We start from the raw sequence: 17673 nt of genomic DNA, 5'->3' as shown, positions 1-17673 counted from the left end.
TTCATTAATTGTGACAAAGTTTCTATGCTAATGTAAGTGTTAACAATAGAAGAAACTGAGCACGGAGGTATATGGGAACACTGTACTATCTTTAGTTCACTGTGACCTTGACATTGTCAAGGAGTGAGTATCAGTTACATATTTCATAGGATGTCCCTTAGTTTTCCTCAATATTAGACTGAAGTTATGGATTTCAGGGAGGCATTAGTTATTAAATTTTTTTAATGTGCTGTTCTAAGTATCTAGAGAAATATTATTTGCACATACGGGAAAAAAGGGCATGAAAAAGTGTTTACTGAAGCATTATTGGAAAAGGAAGTAAAAATGTAACATCTCATGATAGGGAAATGATTAAACTATGGAATACCCATAGTGTAGAACATCCTATTTCATAGGCTTCAGGAGTCATCAATTATAGAGATCATTACTTTAGTATCATTGAGAAAGAAAAATGCTCTTAATTAAACTATGACACAAATCTTTCTTATCATTAATAATTTTTATTTTATAATTATTCAAAAAGCCAAATGAGACTTAAGACATGGATTTTTAATCCCATATCATCCTCATGCATACATTAAAATGAAAGTATTCATAAAATAAATTGATTAGGGCATATCTAAATTTTCTTCTCAGAGTCTGAACCTTCTGAATCATGTTTAGATTCAGAATTATCAATATTCCAGGCTGCTAACATCCATTCTGCAAGTTTTGAAGCATATTCAGCAGGCAATGACAACTACATCCCTATTATTGCCTAGCTAACAGGAATTGTAAGATGCATACCAATTTTAGAGATAATAAAATGTGAATGAAAAAGTGTGCCTTAGAATAATGAAACAAGGGTATTATGCAGCAGCTAAAGGAACCAAGGAAGTTTCTTATATGCCACCATCAAAAGTTCTAATTCATATTGCTAAGGAAAACTAGCAAGTTGCAAAAAATATATAGTGTGAGTTCATTTATGGAAAAAGCAAAATCAACCTCTATATTTTTGTGGCAGACACTGAAAATTTGGTTACCGAAAAGATATTCTCAATTCTTTTTACTATGCCATTCTATACTTTAGATACTTGAAAGGTAAGTTACTTTCCTAGACTCCCCTGTTGATGGATGGGTCATGTAATAGAGTCTAGCCAGTAAGTTATAGGCAGATGTTTTGGGAGGCTTCCTTTCTTGAATTAAAATATAAAACATCACACAGTGACTTTTGTCCTTTCCTGTCTAGTATGTGGACACATTTTTAGAGAAGCAGCAATCACCTTGTGACCATGAGGACAAATCTGTGAAAGATGAAACAAAAAAAGAGTCTGGGCTCCTGATGACATCACTGAGCTGCCCTGAGCTGCCCTTGGACTTCCTTTCAAATGAGACTAATGAACTGCTTTCTTTTGTTGGGTATTCAGTTGGCTGAATAAAGTTCTAACTGCAACAAGTCAGTTTAGAGATAGATTTTTAAATATCTGAACAGAATGCACACTAAATTGATAAGTAGAGGTGGGAGTAGAATTGAGAGAGGATGTTGGGGGACTTTAACTTCATTTGATTTTTTAACAACATAAAGGTGTTCACATATTACATAAGTAACTAAAAAAATTATTTTTGTAAGATTTATGTCAGAAATGAGAATTGCTGACAAGAAAGGAGCTTACAATGGGGGCAGCATCTCAGGCTGAGATCTTTTTTCAAATGATTGAACTCCAGAAAAGACAAAAAGTTTTTCCACTGGGCTATCAGTTTACTATCCATTCAAAAAAGTTAATCTGGCTAGCTTTATTTGTTTTCAGAGAGTGCAGGCTTCTTCATAGTGCGTACCCATTCCTTTTCTAAAGGCTCACAAACTACCTTTGATATGATCCATCCTGGGTTTGTATTGGTGCTCTCAGGAAAGGTCAAGATTACAACTCCCTTCTTCAAGATCTACTTTTTTCTCCTTTCTAAAATCAGAGCATTTTCTGGTCTTTAATTTCCTGTTACTTCTCATTTTCTCTGATACTTCCCAAAGATTACCAGCATAACAGTTTCATACAAAAGATCCTGGCATACACACACACAAAAACACATTATGATGATTATTATGCTGTTAATATTGATGATAGTAATGGACTTACCATTTACTGGGCATTTTCTGCGTGCCATGTACTGTGCTAAGTAGGCATTTTACACACACTGTTACATGTAATCGTCACAGAAACCCTGTGAGGCTCCATTTTATAGAGGTAGACAGTGAAGCTTGGGCAGGTAACTTGCCTAAGTCCACACAAAGGCACACAATGTCACAACAGACTGGGACTTGCAAAGAACCAGCTCTTGACCACCAAGCTGACTTGAAAAAAAAGCAAAATCAGTATAAGTGTAAACTCAGGTCAGTCCCCAACAGGTTCTCTCAGAGTACCCTGGAAATACCCACTAAACGGCCCCTCCTCCACTAGGCCAGGGGAGCCAGAGCTGAGTGCCGTTCTGATCCTTTCCGTATTTTCCTCATCACCTCTATCTGAGCTCTGCAGGCTCCGCCCCTCCTCTAGCCGGTAGCACCTCCTGCGCAAGCGCACTGTGGCCCGGAACTTGACTGCTGCCCCGCGTGTCCCCGCGTGCGGCGGCGCCCGTGAGGAGGGAGCGCGCCGAGCGGGTCCGCGCCCGGAGGTGGGCGGGGCCTCCGACTTGGCGGCGGAGTGGCGCGGGTTTTGGAGCCTCCGTGTTAGGGGCGGAGTTAGGGTTAGTGGAATGAATGGGGCGGAGATTTTACGGATTATACTCGCCGGGAAGAAGCTACAAGAGGTTTCCATTGCACAAGTGTTTCATCCACCCATCCATTTATTCCAGAAATGTGTGTTAGTGGCCACTGAGTGCGGGAACCCCATGGCATGAAGACTGCCCTCCCAGGGCTTCCGCACTTGACCGATAGAAGAGAACGTGCGAGAGCTGGTGAGGGGGCTACCGGGAGACCTGAGAGATGTTCCTTGAACCCCACACCCAACATTCACACAAGAGAATTCCTAATACTGTAGGAGGACAAATGGGCCCAGGTAAGTTCACATCTACCTTCGGGAGGTGGCCCCCAGGTTGTCTCTAGGCTTGTCAGTCCATTCTCTTCTGTTCTCCAAGGCACTTGTACTTACCCCATCCGGACTTCTTTCTGAGTCCTGTCAGTCCTGCTTTCTAGAAGCTTACACTCAAGCAGGGTTAGACTGCTCCACCGTGATATAAGATGAGGAAAACAGGTACTCAACAGAGGCGCAAATAGCGAGAGATGCGGCTATAGAAAGCAGACGATTAATCCTCACACTGGTCCCTAGAATTATCACGAAGGAACTAGGTGATTCAGAGAAACTAGGTGATGATAGAACCACTGTTTAGAGTAATTGACAAATATGGTTGTATATAGTTAAATTGTACAATGAGAAGATTTGATATATTGTGGAATGAGGACCAAGATCAAGATAATTAACACATCCACCACCTCACATAATTAACTTTTTGTGATGAGAATGCTTAAGATCTACTGTCTCAGGAGTTTTCAAGTATACAATACCATATTATTAACTATAGTCACCGTGCTATACGTTAGTCTCAGAACTTAATCTTCTTATAACCAAAAGTTTGTACTCTTTGGCCTACATCTCCCCATTTCCCCCTCACCCCAACCCCTGGCAACCACAACCCTATTCTCTGTTTCTATTAAATTGGCTTTTTTTTTTAAAGGTTCCACATATAAATGGCACTGTACGATATTTGTCTTTCCCTCTCTGGTTTATTCATTTAGCATAACGATCTCCAGGTTCATCCATGTTGCCACAAATGACGAGATTTCCTTCTGTTTCATGGCTGAATAATATTTTACTGTCTGTATATACCACATTTCCTTTACTCATTCATCCATCAATGATGGATGTTGTTTCCATAGCTTGGCTATTTAGGTGTTTCCGTATCTTGGTTATGGTGAATAAAGCTGCAGTGAACATGGGTATACATATATCTCTTTGAGATACTGATTATATTTCCTTTGGATAGATACCAAAGAAAGGAGACTGCTGGATCATATGGTAGCTCTATTTTTAATTTTTTGAGGAACTTCCATACTGTTTTCCATAATGGCTGTCCCAGTTTATATTCCCACCAACAATGTACAGTGTCTGTTTTCCATATCCATTGCAAAATTTGTTCTCTCTTGTCTTTTTCATTATAACCAAACTAACATGTGTAAGGTGATATCTCACTGCGGTTTTGATTTTCATTTCCCTGATGATTAGTGATGTTGAGCACCTTTTCATATCTGAATGTCTCCTTTGAACTCATCACATTCTAAACACCTACAAATCTTTTAGATCTCAGATTCAATATCACGTCTCAAGAGAAAACCTCTCCGATTCCCAGACCAGGTCGTTATAAATTCTGCCAAATAAGCATGATTAAAGCAAGGAAGTGCATGTGTTTGGAATTCCATTTGCTCCTCCGGATGTATTCTTCACTTTTCTCTACCCTACGTTGTACCCAAGGCAGCCAACCTGTTTGGACCACACTAAAGTCTCCCTGGCCCCATGGCTTCTTATTGGGGAGAACAATCTGAATGGAGCGCGTAGGCAGGAGCTCAAAGCCAGCCGGGTGTCTTGGCTTTTATCCTCCTGTCTCCTCCTTTGGGCTCCCTGAAGACTGGCTGCTCCCTCAACCAAGTGCTTAGTACAGCTTCTGTCAGGCAGGGCTCTCCACTGAGATTTCTTTGTTTCCAGGTTCCTGTAACTGCCCTCTCCCTCCTCCTCTAGCCCCTTCAAGCCAACAGGTGCCTTCAGCAGTAGGGTCACAGACTGCATTATTACTGTGGTTTCTCTAATCTCTGCCCACTCTTTTGTAAACAGGTTTTGTGTTAAACACTCCTCAAATTATTCTCTTAAAGTGTGCCATCTATTCCCACCCCCTTTCCCAGGGACCCTAATTGAGACAGTGCCCCTGGGAATTTTTCATGTAACTAAAATTTATGTTATTGGTGTCAAAGCTTTTCCTCTGGCCAACAATAAGGGATAGCCTAACCTATATTATTTACAAAATAGTACGCTATTGGTTATTGAAAAATCACATTTTTAAAAAATAAAAACGGGATACAAATAATATGTTGAGTTGATCTCAGTTTTATAAAACCAAAGAAAACAAACAAATGTGTATGTATAAAAGTCTCAACTGATAGGTCCCAAAATGGTAATAGTTGCTTTTATAGTAACAGGATTATTTTTTTCTTTATGGTTTTCTATTTTTTCCCAGTTGTCTGCAATAATACTACATTGTTATTATAATGAAGTGTATATATATATATTATTTTTAAACATTTCACTTGATCAAATTATACACATTATAAAAATCATTAATTAATTAAGGTGAAAGTTAAATAAGACAATGAAAGTATACTGTCTAGCATATGTGCCTAATACGTGGCACAGAGTAGGCATTCAGTATGTCAATAATAATTTATTATTACAAAGCATATTTTATATACTTCTCTACATTATGAAACGAAATACAGAGAATAGAATTTAGCCTTTTCTGAATGACTCAGGAATATTAATTGTTATATTGTACTTTACTAGCATGATGCTCTGAGCTCAGTTACTTCAATCCTATCATGTAACATATAAGAAAATCTGTAAAATAGAATCATCCCCAGAGAGATTAAGTGACTTCCCTGAGGTCCTATACAGCTAATTAGTGCTCTCAGCTCACCCTCTCTCTCTAAAGACTTCCTCTAAGATATCTTTCCTTCCCTCTGGAGAAATACTTCTTTTCCTGTATTTGTCACTACCCACAACTTCGTTAATTCTATTACAGGCTTTTTGTTAAGTAATTAAGTCTATTTCTATCTTTATCATAGTACATCCTGTACAATTTTTTCTTCACTCTCTGGTTCAGTTCTATTTTGATTCTGAAAATGGAACTAATCAAGTGAAATAAATACTAGTGATAGAACACAGTAAAAAGGAAATCAGAAAGTCTCAGAGTAAAATTAAATTTAGTAAAGAATGAATGCTATCACCTTTTAGAGCCAATTAACACATATTGTAGCCCTCTTCAGAAATCACACAAATGTTCATTGTCACGTTTCTCCAACTATTTATCCTAAGAGTACTTCGGTGAAGTATACTTTATATATTAAAAATGGACAGGTTTAAGTGTAAAGCCTAATGAATTTTGACAAACATATATACTTATGCAACCATTGTCTAGATCAAGATAAAGAAATGTGCTATAAACAAAGAAAGATGGAGAATGTTGCTCATCAACCAGTTCTTAGATTAAGCTGCTGCAGTCGTTGATTTATTGTGTACTCTGTGCTTCAGACAGAGGAAATTAAAATGATAACAGGATGCTCTGTTCTTTCGACAGATAGGTCCTTAGATTGTTACATGTATCTCAGGAAGAATTTTAAGGAATGCACTTCTTGCACCTACCCATACACAGAAAAGCACCAAAATCATTGACTCACTGTATCTTTTTTTTTTTTTTTTTGACTAGCAGTAATCTGTTACCAAGAATACCGCCTGTATTCCCCAGCCAAAAATCATATGTAAACTAACCTCCCCCGGCGACCTTTTCAGAGCAGTTTCTCAGAGCTACTGAAATTCTGTCTCCCGGGCTATAGTTCTCAGCAAGTCCCTAAATGGAACTTAGCTCACAGCTCTTGCATTGTTCATTTTTCTTTCAGTCAACAAAATTTTCAGTCAGAAAATTCCCTCCTGTTTCCTTCCTGTCTTTCCATGCCATGCACCCCTCTCCCTGGCCCCCTGCCAGGGCACAACACAGCCACTATTCTGATTTCAGTGCTTGGCTTTGTCTGTTCTTGAATGTCCTAAAAACAGAATCATACAGTGTGTACTGTTATCATGTATATTAATTGTTCATTCCTATATACTACTATGTAGTATTCTACTGTATGAATATACCATAGTTTCTCTATTAGTTCCTCTGTTGACAGACAGTTGGGTTGTTTCCAGTTTGGGTTATTATAAATAAAGCTGCTATGAAAATTCCTGTACAAGTCATTTTTTGGACCTGTGCACTCATTTCTTTTAGGTATACGCCTAGGAGTGGAAATGCTTTATCACAGAAATTGCTCTATCATGGTGCATGTTTCAGGTTATAGGAGACTTCCAAGCAGTTTTTCAAAGTGGCTGTTATATTTTATGCTCTCTCACATTACCCCACGTCTTCACCAATACTTAGAATTACCAATCTTAAATTTTAGCCATTTTGGTGTGTGTGTGTGGTGGTATCTCATTAAGATCTCAATTTGTTGAGCACTTTTTCATAAATTTAGTGGTCATTCAGATCTCTTCTTTTGTGGGGACTCTGTTCAAATCTTTTGCCCACTTGAAAAATTGTGTTGCCTTTTTACTATTGATTTGTGAAAGTTCTTTAAATATCCTGCTAACCGTCCTTTGTCTGATATATTTATTGCAAACATATTCTTCTAGTCTGTAGCTCAATGTTTCACTTCTTTAAAGTGTCATTTAACATGCAGAAATTTTTAATTTTTATGAAGTCCAAGTCATCAGTTAGTGAATTGCATATTTGCCTACCTCAGGGTCATGAAGAAGCATTTTCCTATGTTGTCTCCTAGAAAAGTTCTAGGCTTACCTTTCACATTTATGCTCCTATTAAACTTGCCTTTCCTAGAATTCATATAGTATTTAAAGCCATGGGAATAGACAAAATCATGCAGAGAGGGTGTAGAGAGATAGGAAAGGAGGGACTAATATATACTAATCAAATTTCCAATAGCATTTTTCATGGCATTTGAGTAGCTGATTCTAATACTTGTCTAAAGGAAGAACTGCTCAAGAACAGTCCAGAGACTTTTGCAAAGAACAAATTTATACGGTTTGTTCTACCAGATGTTAAAGATATGTAATTTAATATGTACATTACTGTGGACAAATAGGCAATTTTAACAAAGGAATAAAATAGAGTTCAAGCATAAATAAAAATATAAGCACATGGGAGAGGCTATACAAGTCCATAATGGTATTGAAACAGCCATCTATCCATTTAGAAAAGAAAGAAAATTCTTACCATACACTAAGACAAAAATGAATTCTGAATGGATTATAGAGCTTAACAGTAAGGATTTATAGGGGGAAGGTTATAGCTCAGTGGTAGAGTGTGTGCCTAGCATGCGTGAGGTCATGGGTTCAATCCCCAGTACCTCCATTAAAATAAATAAACAAACCTAATTACCCCCCAAAATTAATTAATTAAAAATACATTAAATAAATAAATGAGAGAAAAAATTAAAAAAAATAAGGATTTGTATAAGTGCTAAGAGCAAATATAAGAAATTTGTTTATAACCTTAATACCTTATGCAAATGCAAAAGAACGACAATTAACTATGTAAAAATTGTCTTCTGCATGAGATCATAAGCAAAGTTAAAAGGTAAGCAGACTAGAACAATGAAATACCATTTTTCAGGACCAGATTCACAAAAGTGTATTAATCAAAAAACACCTGTTGTGTGACAAAATGGGTACCTCGGTACATTGTTAATGCACATTTAAATTGATATAAACTTTTTTGGAGAACAGTACCTAGGAGTTAGAATTTTAAATGTGTAATCCTTTGAATCTAGAAATTCCACTCCTATATAACTATTCTAGAGCAATTCTTACACATATGCACCAAAAAGCACATATGAGGGAGTCACTAGAGCATTAAAGTTGATAAATAGTGTTTAAAAATATATAATTTAAATATATATATAATTTTTATTTTTCAGTTATACCTCAATAAAGTTGGAAAACAAAACGAACCAAAACAGAAAAAATGAGGAAAAAAATGCTGTCAATCAAACCATGACATAATGCTTTCTTATTACAGAGAATTTATATTTTATGTTTAGTGAAAGAGGTCTTTTAGACTTACTTGACCCTAGATCATATAATACTTTTATACTTACAAAAGGGAAAATAGCAACGGAATAAATTGGTTGTGGAATTCCTAAAACAACTTCACGCTGTGCATCTAATGCTTCTGCTATACTTTTGATTCAGTCATCAGTGATATGCTTTTCCCCATCAAGCTGTTCTGTGTGCCACTCAAAACACTGGTAATACAGCATTTCTTTATTTCTTTATTGTTATTGAAGTATGGTGGATTTACAATATTGTGTTAGTTTCAGGTGTACAGCAAAGTGTTCAGATATATATATATATATTCTTTTTCAGATTCTTCTCCATCATATGTTATCACAAGATACTGGGTATAGTTCCCTGTGCTATACAGTAAGTCCTTGTTGCTTATCTATTTTGTATATAGTAGTGAGTATCTTTTAATCCCATACTCCTAATTTATCCCTTCCTCTCTTTCCTCTTTGGTAACCATAAGTTTATTTTCTATGTGAGTCTTGTTCTGGTTTGTAAATAAGTTCATTTGTCTCATTTTTTCAGATTCCACATATAAGTGATGTTGTATAATTTGACTTCCTTCACTTTAGTATGATAATCTCTAGTTCCATCCATGTTGCTGCAAGTGGCATTATTGTATTCTCTTTTTTTGGCTCACTAATATTCCATTGTATATACATACCACATATTCTTTATCTATTCATCTGTTGATAAACACTTGGGTTGCTTCCATGTCTTGGCTATTGTAAATAGTGCTGCTATGAACGTTGGGGTGCATGTGTCTTTTTGAATTAGAATTTTTATCTTTTCTGAATACATACCCAGGAATGGGATTGCTGTATCATGTGGTAACTCTATTTTTATTTTTTTAAGGGACTTCCAGTGGAAACCCACTGTTTTCCATAGTGGCTGCACCAATTTACACTTCCACTAACAGTGTAGGAGGGTTCCTTTTTCTCTACACCATCTCCAGCATTTGATATTTGTAGACTTTTTGACGATGGCCATTCAGACTGGTGTACAAAACTCATTGTAGTTTTGATCAGCATTTGTTTACCATGTGTTCCTCTGTTACAGCTTCTAGGAGTTCTTAGGAGTTTCTACCAAGCCACTGACACCCATTCTCAGGTTTTAATACACATGTAAATTCAGTTATAAGAGGTGTTCACATTAAAATGTGAAAAATTGTATATTTAAAATTGATAAAATATGTGTGCTACACAACAAGATCTCTTCTGGTACATATTACATGAAAAGTTAAATTTGCAAAAAATACACAAAATATAATTCTATTTATGGGGAAAAAAACCCCAAGTGTTTCTGTGGCAGACACTGCAGCTTGGCTCCCAGAGCTATTCATAATCTGCTCTTCTTTTTAACTTCTAAAAGCTTTATTGAGCTATAATTTACAGACCATGCAATCCATTTATTGTAAGTGTATGGTTTGATGAGTGTTAGTAATTTTATACTGCTGTGCAACCATCACAATTTAAGTGATTTAAAAATGCTTCCAGGCCCAGTAGTGCTGGAGCACACTTGGGAACATGGGGGAGCGTCAGGAAGTGGGCAGAGTCTGGTTGAGACTACAGAGTTACTTTGGGCTTGTGGAATGGTGGGGACAAGTTTCTGTGTGGAACGAATGACATAAAGCTTCAGTTCCAAATACTTCCTTTCATTTAGTCATTCAAGAAATAAACATGAGTGTCTACTATATGCAGACTCTCAGTAAGCAAGAGGGGTGCATTCCCTGTTTCCCCATCTGCAGGTGTTGAAAGAACAAGCATTAACAGGATGCTGGAATGAGTACAACAGAGCAAAAACTTGAGTGAGGGGTCAGGGTTGGGTGGGAGGTGAGGAAGGGGGATTACTGAGCTGGTATAGGTCAGGGTCCAAATATAAACATGTCAGGGCAATGACACTCAGAGCAGTGTCCTTTGAGTCCACAAATATTTTTTTAAAGAGATCTTTATTTTGAATTCCTTTTGTTCTCATTTTACATTGATTCTTTTTTTTTCCTAAGGTATTTTCTCTTTTATTATTTTAATCAATTTTCTTCATCCCAGTATATATGATGAAAATTGATTTCATTCACTGATACCTTTACGGTGACATTTCCTTCTTTCTACTTTTTTATTATGTTTTCCCACTTCAGTATTACATCACTGGTTTACTACAAAAAAGGATATAACTTGGGAACAGCCAGGTGGAAGAGGTAGGGCACAGAGCAAGTTATGGGGAGAGGAGCCGTGAGCTACCGTGCTCTCTGAATGAGCCGCTCTCCCTGAATCTCCAGGTGTTTGCCAAAATGGAAGCTCCCACAAATCTTTATTTGATCCCCTGCACCATGTTCAACAGCATTCTTTTCTAAACCCATCAGCTCTTACAACTGCTAGCTTGGTTTTCAGAAATCTCTATCAGACTGTAAGCGCTTTGCGAGCAGAGACTGGGTCTTGCCCATAATGAAATCCTTAGCTCTAACACAGTTCCCAGCAAATAGCAAGGCCCATCTCCATAAAAATATAAGAAGACCATATCCTTTGACCAAAGGATTGTGTGATGTGCAGTGTATAAAGATGAATGAGACTTCAGTCCTGCCTTCTCAGAGTTTTCGTTTTAGTGAGAGCTGAGGACAGACTTCCCGCAATAATACAAGTGAAGGAAAGGAGGAGTAAATGAGGGGCAAATAAGCAGGGATGGGCTTGTAGAAGTTAAGACCATTAATTTTCCTACTAGTCCTGAGGCTTTCCACTGCGGTCTCTAAGTAGTGAGGCCCAAGATATGCAGGTACGTAAAAGCTGGAGGACTCTGCCTCAGGATGCCCATTTAACAAAAACCAATTCTGTGCTGCAGAAGGCGATACTATATTGTGAAAGCCTAATTAGCTACAGCCTATATTCAGATTACTGATCGTTGCAGCAAGGGACAGGGGAGTGGCAGACACGCCCCAGACGTCCAGGGACACCATTCTACAAGAGGGAGGAAGCTGCAAGGCAGCATTTCTATAAGGTTGTATTTCCCACAGAAGTCTCCTAAGACAGTCAGAGGGAAGTGGGGAATCAGTTCTGGACTGGCTGCTCTTTCTAAGGCAGGATCACAAGTGGGCTAAACTAGGAGTTGGGTTCTGTCTATTGACAGGGTGCCCTGGTCAGTCGTGGGGAAGACACTGCAAGATGACAACATGGATGGGTGGGACCAAACAATGGAAAACAGTAGTAAGAAACATTCCACAGGATGAATCTGCAAACTAAAGTTCAAAGTACAAATGGAAGATGCACTCCTGAGGGAACGGAGGATAGAGAAAAGAAAAAAAGTTTAAGATTCCCAAAGGAGTGAAGGAAGAACGTTCATGAAAGAGAACAGAATAATGAAATATACTGGAAGGGAAAATCATAGTGAAATAAAAATCTCAATAAACAAGATAAATTCTGGAATGAACACTGTATTAAAAAAAAAAAAAAGACTTGGGAAATACTACAGATCAATTCATCCCAAGAACCCACAGAGTCAAAAAGATTGCTTTAAAAATATGAAAAAGCAGTTGAGAAACATGCAGGCTAGTTTGAGACATTCCAAATATATAATTAACAGGGGGTGAATAATTATGTATGTTACGTGAATTATATCTCAATAAAGCTGCCTAAAAATAAATTAAAAAATAGATCAGAGAGAAAGTCCTAGATATACACTAGTGAATCTGTAAAATTATAAGGAATAAGAAAAACTTAAAGACTACAATACAGAAGTACAAAGTGTATGCGGTCCTCCTTCATCTAATCCCCCAGTATCACGTCCGTCTCCATTAATCATCCCTATTTACAGCTTGGTTTATGGGTGTACATATATATCAATATTTGTATAAATATCTATACATTTATCTATATCTATAGCTAGCTATCCATATTTATACAAATATGTAGTTCCATGTGTGTGTTTTCTTTGTTTTTAATTAATAAAGTGGCTCTTACAATACATTTGCTATACAACTTTCTCTCTTCATGTAACAATACATCGCAAGGGTCAGATTCATTTTTATTTTTTACTTTAAAGTTTTTTCTTCTTTTAAATGTTATTTAAAAATAATGTTTGTTAATTTTTGTCAAATTCAGAGAAAAGAGGAGCCGATAATCCCACTGCCCATCTATTGATATTTTTAAAATAAAAAGTAACCAACCACTCATGGCTAGAAAATGGAAACAGTTAAAAAAAAAAAAGGAATTAACACAACATTGTAAATCAACTATACTTCAATAAAAAAAAAAAAAACCAAAAATTAAAAACAAAAAAAAGAAAAGAACAACATGATAGAATGTGATTCTTCCTGGAAAAAAATTATATTTATTAACATATACTATCTACATAGGTTTTTCTTTTGTTTTAAAAGTTAACACAAAGGAATCATTATACCATTGTGCCAGACATTGATTTTTCACTTAATAGTATACCTTAGAGACCTTTACATATTAATATATGTAAAGCTATAGTATTCTTTTCTTTTTAATGGATTCATAATATTCCATAAAATGTAATATATTGAATGTAAGTACAACCACTTACTCTATACGGAATACATTCTGTGTAACCACAATCATTTATATCCTCTAATGTTCCTTTAATAGTCTTCTAATGACAATCACTTAGGTTGTTTCCAGTGTCTTGCTTCTGCAAGCATTGCTCCTACTAAACATCCTTGTTCATGCATTTTTGTGCATATGTGTGAATATTTTTCGTTGACAAATTTCTAGATTTGGCATTCTGAGTTAATACTTATGGACACTTAAAATTTTGATGATCATTGTCCAATTTGCCTCCCCAAAAATGCTGCATGAATTTACACTTTGTTAAAACAAAATATCTGAGTGCTTTTTTTCTTCACTTCTCATTAATACAGGATAGTATCAATTTTTAAAATCTTTGCATGGATAACGAAAACATCACATTATTTTAAAATGGCATTTTCCTAATTACTAGTGGGAAGTACAACATTTCATAGGCTTCAGATGATTTAAGTTTCTTTTTCAAGATCATTTTTTGGGATGGTTTCTGTGTGGTGCAAGTGCATGTGCCTGTGTGTATGTGTGTGTGTGTGCGTGTGTGTGTGTGTAAATAATCTACATCTTTTTTATCTGTTATATCTTTTTACCACATCAAAGCCTGAAATTTTTATGAAATCTGATGGTCAATCTTTTTCTTATGGATATCAGATTTAGTTATTCCCTTAAACATTACATGCCCAAGAAAATATTGTTTTATATTTTCTTTGTAACATTTTTAAAAAACATTTATTTCTTAAGACTTTATTTATTCTGCTAATTGTGAATTTCTTAAAGCCAAGAACAAGATTTTCTAATGGAGGGGGGTAATTAGGTTTATTTTTTAAAGTTTTAAGCATGTTAAGCATGCACTCTACCAGTGAGCTATACCCTCCCTCCCAAAGATAATAATTAATCCAGGTAACTTTTAAATTTTTCTCCTTTTGTTCGGGGGGGTGGTGGTAATTAGTTTTTTATTTATTTATTTTAATGGAGTTACTGGGGATTGAACCGAAGAACTCGTACATGCTAAGCACATACTCTACCACTGAGCTATACCCTCACTCCTAAACATTTAGTTGTTAGGTTGGGATATAAATAAAATTTTGACTTTTCAAATCCATAGCCAGTGATCCCAACATCATTTACGGAATCATCTTTTCCTTCACTGACTTGAAATGTCACTTTATCATGTACTAAACTCTGATATAAATACACACATGTATACACATATGTGTACATATACACATATGCATATGTGTATATGTATGTGTGTTGTGTGTGTGTGTACATGTACATAGATACATATACAAATCCTTTCCTTTTTGGCCCTGATTGTGTTCTGTTCTGCACTTTGCTTTTTTCATTGAACAATAGATCTTGGAAAGCTTTCAATGTCAATATTTATAGTTCTGCCTCATTCTTTTTAATAACTACTTAGCATCCTATTGTTTCCTTCCAAAGCACATTTAAGTAGTTCCCAGTCCCTTGCCATAACAAACAATGCTCCAGTGAATCAAAGGAACTTTAAAATTATCTTGTCAAGTTCTATTTTTTTAAAAAATCCAATTGGGATTTTAAGTGGAGTTGCCTTGAAATTTATAGATTTAATTTGGGCAAAAGAAACATCACTATATTTGAGTCTTCCAAATCAGACCACATAGAATATCTTTGTTTCCATTTAGTTAGAAGGAAAACAATTTACATCCTTTGGCACAGAGGACTGAACCCTCCCCCTGAGATTGAAGCTCCTAGAAATAACAATTAGAAGAAGAAACTTTTTGACAAAAGTTCTTTTTTACCTTTGGAAGTTATTTACAATGTTGATTTATGTAACTCACTGTTTTTGACTGCCATTTGCACAGTATCTATTCATCAAAAAATATTTTCTAAATGCCTTAATATCAGGTATTAGTAAATACACCACATACAATCGTTTTGTGAAAAGCATGTGATTTAACATAGATGTATTATGTTCATTTTGTGAACATGTTTGTACAATGTGCAAGGGACTTGGGGCAATGTTAAAGTGCTATAATTTGGTTGGGTTAATGGGATTTCTAAGTGAAAAATGAAGCTGTGTGATTCCTAGGAGAAACCAGAAAGAACTTGGAATGCTGCTATCTTAGATATGTGCTAATGTGGCTTTTATCAGTCTGAGGAGGGAGGTACTAGAAAATTATTGCACAAATAGTTTACATTTAGGAGGTTTTTTCCAAGCTACGTTTTAAATTCTATTACGGTGAATATTTAATTGTAACAAAAAATAGGTTGCATTTGCATTAGCTTACCCCAGATAACACCTAATTGACACATAAATTTCATTGAGAGGCAATATTCCTACTTCATTAGCATACTTGCTACAAGAATTCTGTGATGAAATAATTAAACACATTTCAAATAAAGGTTAATTGATAAGTTTATTCTGCTGGGAAGGGTTGTGAGTTCAGGAAACAGTCACAGAAGAAGTCTAGTTCTATAATGCATTTTAAAAATATTTCTCCTATAATCATCATTTATTTTTACATGCACCATAATTGATTTTAAAACAAATACAAGTGCCTTTTTCCTCAACTGGAGATAGTCTAAATAGTCTTTCATATTGATTGCGTTAATTATAACCAGGATCTGTAAAGTTGCATAGTAGCTAGTTAAGTATTACAAAATCTGTGAATAAACTGAAGTTTAATTTCCCTTAGTACACATAGGATAAATAGATAAAATTTCATGCACCAAATGAGGAAACAAGCATTGTACTCTTAACGGTAAGAGTTGCATAACAATAACTATGTTATGATATTAAAGTATACTTTCACATGGAATTTGGCACAAAGTATAGTCTTGACAAATATCAATTGCCTTCCTTTCTTCTTCTCTCCTCTCTATTATATTGAATTTTTCTTATTAAATATGGTATTTTTGGTTTATTTAAAGAAGAAAAATTTCAGCAAGCATTGAGCACACATACTATTGTAACCGAGACTTCCAACCCTCCTGGATGACCCAAGCTGAAGGGAATAAATTTCGATGATTGAGAAAGGAGGGGAAGGGAACTACAGAGTAACAGGAGCAGGCAATTGTCTCAACCAGGCCTCAGGCAAATTGCAGGCAAAAGACAAGGGATTTAAACCCTTTCTCCAGATCGATTTTAATGGAATTTTGTTATTTACACTAGTTGACTGTGTGAGGAAGAGCTAAATTTTTATTTGTGAATTAAATCTTTTGTGTCATTTACTGTAATCCTGAATAACAACTGAGCAGACCTTAAAAGAATATCTTAGACTAGGGAATGTGAAAATCCAGAACCTGTAGCTGGTGCTTCCACTAGTTTTTATCTTTTTATTTTTAAATCATTTAAAAAATTGAAGTATTATTAATTATTGTTAGTTTCAGGTGTACAGCAAAGTAATTCATATATATATATTCTTTTTCAGATTCTTTTCCATTTTAGGTTATTACAAGGTACTGAATATAATTCCCTGTGCTATACAGTAAGTCCTTGTTGTTTATCTATTTTATATATAGTAGTGTGTATGTGTTAATCCCAAACTTCTAATTTATCCCTCCCCCACTTTCCCCTTTGGTAACCATAAGTTTGTTTTCTATGTCTGTGAGTCTATTTCTGTTTTGGAAATAAGTTCATTTGTATCATTTTTTTTAAGATTCCACATATAAGTGATTTCATATGATATTTGTCTTTCTCTGTCTGACTTAATTCACTTTAGTATGATAATCTCTAGATCCATCTGTGTTGCTGCAAATGGCATTATATCATTCTTTTTTAAGGCTGAGTAGTATTTCATTGTATATATATGTGTGTGTGTCTATATATATATGTGTGTGTGTGTCTATATATATATATGTATATATATATATTACATCTTCTTTATGCATTTATCTGTTGATGGACATTTAGGTTGCTTCCATGTCTTTGCTATTATAGATAGTGCTGCTGTGAACACTGGGGTGCATGTATCTTTTCTAATTAGAGTTTTCTCCAGATATGTGCCCAGGAGTGGGATTGCTGGATTGTATGGTAACTCTGTTTTTAGTTTTTTAAGGAATCTCTGGAATGTTTTCCATAGTGACTGCACCAATTGACATTCCTACCAACAGTGTAGGAGCATTCCTTTTTCTCCACACCCTCTCCAGCATTTATAATTTGTAGACTTTTTAATGATGGCCATTCTGACTGGTGTGAGGGGATACCTCATTGTGGTTTTGGTTTGCATTTCTCTAATAATTAACAATATTTAGCA

The 17673-nt window shown here is 35.6% G+C and overlaps 1 long non-coding RNA gene across 2 annotated transcripts; it reads left to right on the top strand.

The window, feature by feature from the left end:
* The first annotated feature begins 2586 nt into the window (after window positions 1-2586).
* On the top strand, window positions 2587-17375 carry LOC141577471 (uncharacterized). 2 transcript variants are annotated; one of them, XR_012506469.1, is made up of 4 exons: window positions 2613-2715; window positions 2824-3026; window positions 9207-9263; window positions 16849-17375. It is a non-coding gene; the product is annotated as an uncharacterized LOC141577471 (long non-coding RNA). The 2 variants fall into 2 exon arrangements; XR_012506468.1 differs by having other exon boundaries at window positions 2587-3026.
* The last annotated feature ends 298 nt before the right edge of the window (window positions 17376-17673 follow it).

Source organism: Camelus bactrianus, chromosome 4 (assembly GCF_048773025.1).
Source record: "Camelus bactrianus isolate YW-2024 breed Bactrian camel chromosome 4, ASM4877302v1, whole genome shotgun sequence".
NCBI classification, from domain to species: Eukaryota; Metazoa; Chordata; class Mammalia; order Artiodactyla; family Camelidae; genus Camelus; species Camelus bactrianus.
Note: the sequence above shows the minus strand (reverse complement) of the source record. Positions and strands in the feature narration are given on the sequence as shown.